Genomic DNA, 10,492 nt, shown 5'->3' with positions numbered 1-10,492 from the left:
TATTATTTTCGGAAGTGATTCGCATGTTTTTTTATGTTCTGTTTCGTGATTTTCTTCAGCCACAGATGGTTGCTGGGACACTCGGTGTTCGCATTTGCTATGGGACTAAGGAGGTTTTCGTTGAAACTTGGAGAAAAGGATTTTTAACACGGTAAAAAAACGATGCGAACAGGAGCCGCTTATGTGTTTCGTCGGGTTACCTTGGAAAATACAGATTATTCCTCTTACATGGAGTAGACAATTATAATGTCAAAGGAGAAATCCTTCACGACTGAGACAATTTTTATTTTTGTACCTTTTCTCTACGTTAAAAAACTACCCTGGTGTCTAACTTTGCCCCGTGGGGAGGCATAGTAAATAGGTACTATTAGGTTGCGAATCACTCGGCTGACGAGAAGTGAAGGGTGTATAAAATAAAAGAAAAAAGCTGGCATACTTAACACGTTAATCAATAGATGGATCCTAAACGGGAGTGATAGTATAACAAGATACCTTATTAAGTCTTCTGATGAGTATATATGCGGGTTGAATATAGTTTTGTACTCTACGCTTCGGCAGAAATGTGGGAAAAAATCACACATGTTCTTTCGAAACGATAGTTAGTAAATTAGTAAGCGCGGTTCACTGGCGTAAGGAGGGTGGTAATGTTGTTTAGAGGTGTGGCATTTTCTGGATCTGTGCCGGGAGCTTTAGTTTCGAAGCTTTGGAAATCCGACTGATTCGGTACGTAGAAGATATCTTGTGTGTTAAGATGGCTGACCGTCGTATAAATGTAAGTAAGGATTTTCGATTATGTTCCCCAAAATTATGGTATGATGGAACGTATAAATGATGGCAGAAATACGAAGAGGGTCAAAAGCTGTAGTTGAGGTCGACGGTGACACCTGAAATGTCATTTGGTTCGTGTGAAAGAAAACGAGGAAAGAAAAAAAAGAAAGAAAGAGAGAGATGGAGGGAAAGAGAGCATGAAGGAAACAGAGAAAGATATCTTTTCTCTCGCATACAAGTAGTCTGGCTTCAGATTTTTGGGCAAGGCAGGCGTATTGGGTTAGGCGCATAAATGCGTCGAAGAAAAATAAAGCGCAAAAAAAGAAGTGAGTCGATAATACGATGGCTTCCCCCTTACCCTCAGTTTACTCGTAAACGAATAAAGTAATCCATGCCAGAAAATCGACGTTATGTTTTCGTCAGATATTCCTTTACAGCATCGACCGGTGACGGGAAGAATCGATCAAAGTAGACCGAGAAACAAAAAAAACGGCACTATCTTTATCATCGTATATATATATATATATATATATATATATATATATATATATATATATATATATATATATATATACTAGCAGGGGTGCCCGGCGTTGCTCGGGTGTTTGGAGGTGTATGCTGGGCAAAAAAAGCAAAAAAAAAACAAAAAAATGGTTAATTTTTTAAAACTTTGACCCCTATTATGACCCCTTAAAATTTATAGTTTCGGGCTCAAATTACTTTATTAAGTTAGATCCAGGTTCAAGGAACCTATATCTAAAATTTCAAGTGTCTAGACCCAAAATTGTCGGAGGAGTTTGGTAGAGTTCTTAAAGGTCAAATCGTTGAAATTTGACCCCTTAACAGCCAAATTTCTGGCTGACACCCATCACATCGATTTTCCAAATCTCAGTACCGGGTATTTCAAATTTCGAGTCTATAGACAAAAAATTGACAGAGTTATTGCGTAGGGAAATGTACACAGACAGACAGTCAGACAGACAGACAGACACGTTCACTTTTATATATATATATATATATATATATATATATATACTAGATGTAACACGACTATATACATTGACATGCATACATAGGCACGTAATAAAAGACACGCGTATTAATTTTTAACAATAAGACTTAATCAAACAGACAAAATTTCCTCTCTCGTAACAAAACCGAATATTTCTATAAAATTAATTTATAATTAATTTATAACTCAGATTCTGTTTTGTAATTTAATTTCTTATTTTAAACATGCACATGTTATTCTTGTAGAGTTCTAATTACATAGATAAAGAGAAGGTATGCAGTAGCAGAGACAACAGGGATAACACGAAACATCGCGTCGTGCGAATGTTGATACGTTTATAAAAACGAAAGAGACGATGGAGAAATCAGATGACAAAGAAAAAAGAATCGCGCAGAGAAAAGCAAAAGAAAAAGAAAGATAAGAGTCAGGTGCGTCCAAGGATGGAGTATTGCTGTCACATCTGGGCAGGAGCTGCTAGAAATACCTTATCATGCCTTGGCAGAGTTCAGAATAGACTTCATAGCCTAGTGGGGGGGGGGTTCTTTTCCCTGCAACCTCTTTCTCACAGAAGAAACGTTGCGAGCCTGTCTCTGTTTTATCGTTATTTTCATGGCAAGTTCTCATCTGAGCTCCAATCTATGGTTCCCCCCTCGCCAAACATTCACGAGAAACACTCTTGTCTGTAAACACTATCAATAATTTCCCCCACAATTTATCTGTGGCTAAACCTGAACATAGATTCCATGAACAAAGCTCCTTTCTTAGAACTGCACACACGTGGAACTCTGTTCCGTTTGCCTGCTTTTCAGCTGATTACAATATGGCTGTCTTCAAGTCCAATGTAAACAAGTTCTTTATGAGTTGTTCTCCTTAAGTAATCCAATTTTACTAAATTTACACTTCTAACGATTACCATGATATTGTTCTTTTGACCACTGTACAGTCTTTAACCCTTATCCTCGAGGGACCTCTGGACCTTGATAAGTGGTGATTCTCTTGTAAAAAAAAATATGTGGAATTTCTGAGAATTTCTAAAGCCAGGAATTAATCTAAATGCTCACTAATTCTTCAGCTGCTAGCAAGCCGCACAACGTTCTCTGGTCATAAAATAAAAATAAAATGGCTAACTTATTTATGAATAAATCCCAAATGCATTCTGTTAGATTTATTTTCATATTAATATTTTTACTATGATTTTAAAATTTTGCTTTATCTCATGGTATTCCATTTTCTGTTTCAATAAGCATTCGATTAATATAATATTAAAAATTCAATATATAATTATCAAAGTTACGCTGATACAAGAAACACACACACACAAAGTGTTCACGCAATGTTATTAATATAAAGATTAGAAGAAAAAAGCATAACATAAAATATAATTTTTATTATTTTTAATTTCATTACTTTTGGTTGGTGAACTTTTGTCCGTTTCCCAACTTTTGTATTGAGCTCTCGTCGAGGTTGGAATCAGTTGTGAAGGAAATTAATCACTAAATTAAATGAAGCAGGTGGATATGCCAAGGAAGTTGACTTTGAATTTGAGTAGTCGGTAATTAATTTATTAATTATATGTATTGGTAATGAAAGCGCAGTCAAGCAAGTATTAATAAAATGGTAGACATTATTGCTTCATAAATTCTGTCAGGTTTTCAAGTCGGAACTTCTTAATTGTTCTTGGCATTTTCTAATTGGGTAATAAAGTGTTGAAGCTAACTTGTGAGCGACAGACCGACGGATAGGCGGACAGAGTCTTTCAGGCAGTTTTGTGGACCCATATAATAATAATAATAATAATAATAATGATAATAATAATAATAATAATAATAATAATAATAACTCTTAGGTATGTCTCTCTGTCTGTCTGTCCGTTCCACTTTTTTATTGGAAACTACTGCGCCAATCTGGCTGAGATTTCTATGAAACTTTGTTAGGATAAGGTGCACCGAACTAAGTATTATGTTATCCGTTCAATGCACAATTAGGGATTAATAGGGATTAATATTTAATGCAAAAATGAGCATATTCAACCATCAATTTGACATAAAGCACTCATTCCAAATCAACGTGCTATCACTTTTACCCGTTTTAAGACCTGGAAAGTTTAATCATCATCATCATCATCATCATCATCATCATCATCATCATCATCATCATCGCTGTTTTCCTTTAATAGGTGATGAAAATGCTATTCCAAACTGACTAGTGGCAGACAAATATACCAAACCAATGGATAGATCCTCTCATGTTATTTTTACAAGTTGTATTGACCCAGCGTTGCCCGGAATATTTGGTCGTTACAAAGGATTTTGCTGAATTAAAATTTCATCTTGAAAATGAAGCACTGTTTTTGAAACTCTTTATTGATAACAGTAACGAGCTTTGCTCTCTATAACTTTCTCTCATCTGTCAACGAGTTTAGAAATGCCTCGTTTCTTCAGGTTTTGATGTGAAATATGAATCCAACACATGTTCAATCTCTACTCGTGATATTAACCTGAGGTTACCTAAATGATTTTGTAATCCTCGAAAACAGTGATAATCCGAGAGAGCTACGTCAAAAGAATATGCGGGATGGGGTAAGATTTCCCAACCAAATTATTCTAAATCTTTAATTAGTAGTGCTGTGTGAGGACGACGTGCATTATCATGGTGGAAGATGGCTGTCTTTTTGTTGACTAAGAAAGGTCATTTGTGAGAATATTACAGAAAATATGAATCTGGAATAAAAAGTGTAGCATCCTAATAAATACGGCTATCAGCGTGGAGTGAGTGGAGGACAACATTGAGTGACATGCCAGTCCAGATTCCAACTGTGACAATCAGTCCGACAGAAACTGAGCCATTTTGGTGGTCTTTTTAGTTGACATACTGAAACAAATGTTCTAGGTAGCTCTAGGATGTCCACCCTCAGAAGCCTCTCCCCCCCCCGAGCTTTCGCGGGAAGAAAGTTTATCATTGGTTTTCTGAGGTGCTTTCAGCGGGGAATGCAGATAAAGCTACTCAGACTTACTTTGCTGGACCAGAGTGCTTCTCCTATGGGGCGTTGGCCCATTCGTCCCACCTTTCGACCTTATGTGACATCATTTTGCGGTGAAAGAAAGTTAAATACAGGGCCGCAGTGAGTGACTGAGTAAGTCAGAAGGAGGGTGAGAGAAAGTTATCCATGTGCAACGTTTTACGAAGAATTTATTATTCCATTGGATATCCACGTCAGTGTTATTCTTCCATTAGCAACAGATTAAAACACAGAAAAAAGAAGTGAGTCGATATTTTTTTGATTTTGGAGACCATAACAACTGGTGAACGAGGATTCGAAAATCACGACGAACATTTGAATTTATAACGCCCCATTGCTTCAATAACAACTGGCAAAAAAAACGTGTTCCACATGGCATTGCCAAAAGGAATTGAAAAGAAAAAAAAAACGCACAGATTTGGATGATTATTAGAAAAGAAGACGAATATTTACAAACTATTAACTCAAAAATGCTAAAGAAAGATTGTAAGTAAGACCCCCTGCTTGTTATAACTATGACTATGACAACAGCATATTATTTTCATTGTTTTAACTCTCGAGTATTTATCCCTCACAGTTAGACTCAGTTAATCAATAGAAAACCACATCACTCTATATAAAAGCATATAAGATATCAAGAGAAATACACTCGAGAGTCAAAACAATGAAAAGAATATGCTGTTGTCATAGCCCTAGTTATAACCAATAGCATTTCATTGATCTTCAACTACAAACACATACCCAAATACGCACACACACACACCCACAAAGTTGTTGAACGGTAACAAAAGATTTTTAAAGTGAGGAAATCCTAAGGAAAAGGATTTTTATACTTGTTAAACCAAATTTTTCAAACTGCTGAATATCAGTATGTTCTGAAATAATTTATTTTTCAGAATCGTTCCCGTCTACAATCTGGTAGTTTAGTTTATCGAGTCTCCTGGGAATCATTTTAGCATTAAAAATCGCCGCAAATAACTAGACAGATGTTAAGTCAGATGACATTAAGAGAGTAATTATATATAAATACCAGAACATACCTAAACTTTGAATACTCTCTGTATGTTACAAGTTCATACGTTTACCCATGCCCATTTTTGGAAAACAAATTTCCCTAAATTACGCTTGTCTTTAAAACACGGATATTATATAAGACCTAAAACAGTTTTCGGTCAAATGATGAGAACGCAGATTTAGCATCAACAGAACACTGAAGAACTTATGCTACAACAAGAAAAACTCCTTCTACAACAACAGAAATAAACAAGAAAAAACGTCAGAGATGCGAAGACTTTATGCTAGATTACGATAATTGGCGGGACTCTAAAATAGCTCGCCCGCTTTTAAGGGAGTTATGAACAGCATAATATAGTAAATTTGTCGACAATATGTTACTGACGAAGACAAGCGAATTACACTTTTTTGAATCAATTAAACTTTCATCGGAGTTATTTAGCCCAAATACAATTCTGTTTCACAAAAGATGTAAGTGTTTCAACTTGCCAAAACGATTGACAAAAATTATCTGCGTCCATTTTTAATAAGCATTGTGACGACTTTCGAGTGTTAGAATTATCAGCCGACGATTTAAAATACTTAATATTCGCCCAAGGGCTAGTCGCTAAAAACTTTGAGATAAGACGTAGAGTTCTATCGAATATAAAATGTAAACCAGGTCGAACGCTGCAAAAATACCGGCCGAATATTGTCAGAGTCTAATCAGTGTTAAAACCGAAGTCTGGTGTATCATATGTTAGAAGGATAAAGTACAAACTAAAAATTACTCGCCGGAGAAAGTTAGAGAAATCCAGAAGTGTACCAAACCAATGGACATATACTCTCATTTTATTTTTACTAGTTGTATTGACCCAGCGTTGCCCGGAATATGCCTGGACCATTTTGGTGGTCTTTTTAGTTGACATACTGAAACAAATGTTCTAGGTACCCCCAAGCCCATGCAGTCGGTGCGGAGGAAACATTTGGCGACAGATTGTTTATTTCGAAACAAATCATAGAAGAATTGTAGCAAAATGTGTTCTGTAGAAACGAAAAGAACAGTAGAAACAGAGCCATACAAGCTAGATCAAATTAAAAAGCAGATAAGAATATACGAAAATACACCGTAGTCAATATTCTAAATCAAACAGTTAAACTGTAACTCAGGTTCGGACCTCTCAATAATTAATCTTCACGCATTATAAAAATTATAAAATAAAAACAATGATGAAAAAGACAAAGAAAATAATTTGTGAAGTAATCGGAGTCAAAATCAAATTTGAAGGTGAATTAACAATACCTATGAATTAACAATACCCATAACACTAAATGGCGTCACAAAGAAATTAACAGTTTTCGTCAATAGAAATTCCTAAAAACTAGTTAGGTCTGATTGGACGAAGCGATTAAAATTGTGGGACCAGCGAATAAATAAATATTAACCAAAACATTGGAAATACAACAATAGATGGCGAAAACTTACAACTACGAACCGAGAAACCAGCGTTACACTTCGAAATTCGCTGGGAACAACGAAAAAACAAAACAAAAAGGAAACGATGACGCAATAATATGTCTAAAAAATGAAAATATAAAACAAAGAGAATAAAAAGGGATTCGGGACACATATTCTGAAGATACTTGTGAAATGTGTATGACGGTGAAGCACATGGAAATAAAAGACGAAGCCAAATGAAAAATCAATGAAATTTTATTAATAAAAATATTAGCTAAGAAAAAGAGAGAGGAAGAAAGTAAAAAAGTATATATAAATGAAGACTCGTATACTAATTCTATAATATATGTATGCCAAACGGATAGTATATCAAAGCAAACAACAAACAAAAGAGCATTAAGTCGTTATGAGAGAATGAATGAGAGGGAGAGAAGGAGGGGGTAAACTCACAATTCCTTTCCTTCATTTCTCTCTCTGGGATAATGTCAGTTCATATTTCTTTCAGCCGCAAAAATCTTACATTTATTTCTCCGTTCGTATCATTCTCGTCTGCCTCAATACGAGACATAGCGGTCAATGGCCGTCCCTTTTCTCTACCTGTTGCCTGCCCAACTTTTGCGGCGCCGGCCTATACTTTCGTTCCCAACTGTTATCTCCAACTTCTTTGTTTCCAATTGCCTCTCATGCCGTCCCTTTTCTTTTCTACTTCTCCTTTTTAACTTTTCACATGCGTGCTGCGACCTGCGTATTGTAACTCCTCTTTCCTCTCTATACAGATCGTTCTCACCCTCTTCCCCTCTCTTTACATTTTTGTTTACACGCGCATGTGCTGGCCAATGTATCTTTTCTTTCTCCTTTAAACGGATGTTCGCTTTTTCTTTCTCTGTTATTTTTATTTTTATTTTTTTCACTTTTTTTTTTTCACATCGACGACAAATCTAAACAAAATAATAATGACACATTCTTCGCTCGGTAAAATAAATAAACTTTAATTTTTATATTTTCTTTTTGACATATAGAATCCAACTTGAGGATTATATGACACTAGCATCAGGTGCAATATTGTCGGAATTAGCTTACCGACGAGTAGGGGGGGGGAGAAAAGACGGTTTAAGTCTAGCAACGAAATGTCGACGTTGCTTACAAGTAGTCTTTCCTTGTAAAAGTAACAAATGGGTAACGATGGTCGAAGTGTAATTTGTCTAAAAGACAGCAACAACTACTACCACAACAATAGAGCGGCCACCCCTTTTATCTACTCCAAGTCTCAGTCAACGAGATTCACGCGTGACTGGAATGTCTATTTAACTTGTAAGGAATAGCCACTCAGGTTCTTTGATTAACGGACCACCGGCCGTGTTGGTCACAGCTACCAGCACTCCTTTCTTCCCCACCGACCTACCCTCGGTAAGTCAACCAATTCAAAATTCTCACAATATTCTATGCCTAGCCCTAGCCCTAAACTGATGGCATCTTCCCCAATCGACTCAGTCGTAAGTGGCTATGCAACTACGGACACTTTTCATCGGCTCTGAACAGCCCAGTTACACCACACCATGTACCAATCGGAACGTATGTTTTATCCTGTAGTTGAATATTATTTACCTACAGCCAACCTCGCTCAAAAATATTACGTTAAGCAAATTAATAGTATATATATATATATATATATATATATATATATATATATATATATATATAAATTTAAAGGAGATTAGAACAATAGTCTAAAGAGCAGAGTATATTTTAATGTAATAGTGAAATTACTAGTTTAATTAAAATACAGGAAAGAAAAAGTGCTCGTTGTAATTTAGATATATAATAAGCTCGATAGGTAAATATCCTAGAGCTAATTTAATATTTAGTAATGTGATTGATAATTTAAAAATCAAATTATAATTAAATTAAAAATCCGTTTCATAAGAAGGAACAACAACACAATCAATTATTTGTACGATCGTTTCGGAAAACAGTGTTTTTATTGTGGTAGACATCAAGTTACGGACAATAATTATTACATATAGTTTTTTAATAAACAAGGTTTCCTCATCAGCAAATTGTGAAGAGTTTTTATTAAATTTAAAAGACACCATAAATAAACCTAGCATTAAAAGAAAGGCAGATGTATCTGGAAAAAAATTAAAATAAAGGTCTGGATTTAAACTTGATAAGAAAATTAATATGGGTTAGAGATAGAAAAGAAATAGAGTAAAATATAAATTTGGTTTAAGTACAATATTATACATATATACACAAATATATACATGCATATATATGAAAAAATAGACACATATATACATATACATAGATATACAGATATATACATAAAAATATAGGTACAAATATTTACCTTTTAATTTTTCGTCTTTTGAAATCAGGAACTATGGTTAAAGTACTCATATATATATATATATATATATATATATATATATATATATATATATATATATATATATACTGTTTTCCACAATATGGAAGCCCTGTCGGACTGTTTAACCCAGCGTCCCTTCAAAATAAACAGTTCACTAGGTCAGAGACACCAGTGGAAACCTACCTGGGACAGTATGCAGCAGTGTTTTATGTTAGTGCATTGACCCCAAATTACTTGTCTAGTAGTCTATCGACGCATAGTAATCGATTGTTTTACAAAATTCTCGCGGTTAATATCACCCACAAAAAAACAGTAGCAGTTTTGCATAACACTGAACCCGAATACATCATCAACTGGCTCACTGGCAGCAAACATTTTTGGCAGTAAAGTGAGATTCGTGTTTGATAAATTTATTCCCTAAAAGACAAGCCGAAAAAATACAATTAAATGATGAAACTATATTATAAAAGTTCAATTGTTGGTATTAATATTTTCAGTAAACCTTGAATGGGGTTCTGAGGGAACTCTTAGCTTTCGGATGGAAATCTAAAAGTTTGTAGTCTGTGTGACTAAATTTTTAAAAGGGTATTAATCATTTATCGTAAAGATAATAATAATAATAATGATGATGATAATAATAATAATAATAATAATAATAATAATAATAATAGCCAGAAACACAAAACATGAAGCGCTATATGGAACCAAGAATATTGAAGATGCATACCTATAAGTTCTCTAACTCCACCCCCATCTCCCCATTACCACATAAGTGTCTCCCACTCATCCCCATAAAAGAGTGAAATCAAATAGCCAAGTAGTCAAGGAGGAAGGAAAGACAGAAGAGTGAGCACTGACCTCCACTGTGTA

This window comes from Euprymna scolopes, chromosome 16, assembly GCF_053919585.1.
Source record: "Euprymna scolopes isolate OS-2025 chromosome 16, ASM5391958v1, whole genome shotgun sequence".
Lineage (NCBI taxonomy): Eukaryota > Metazoa > Mollusca > Cephalopoda > Sepiida > Sepiolidae > Euprymna > Euprymna scolopes.
Note: the sequence above shows the minus strand (reverse complement) of the source record.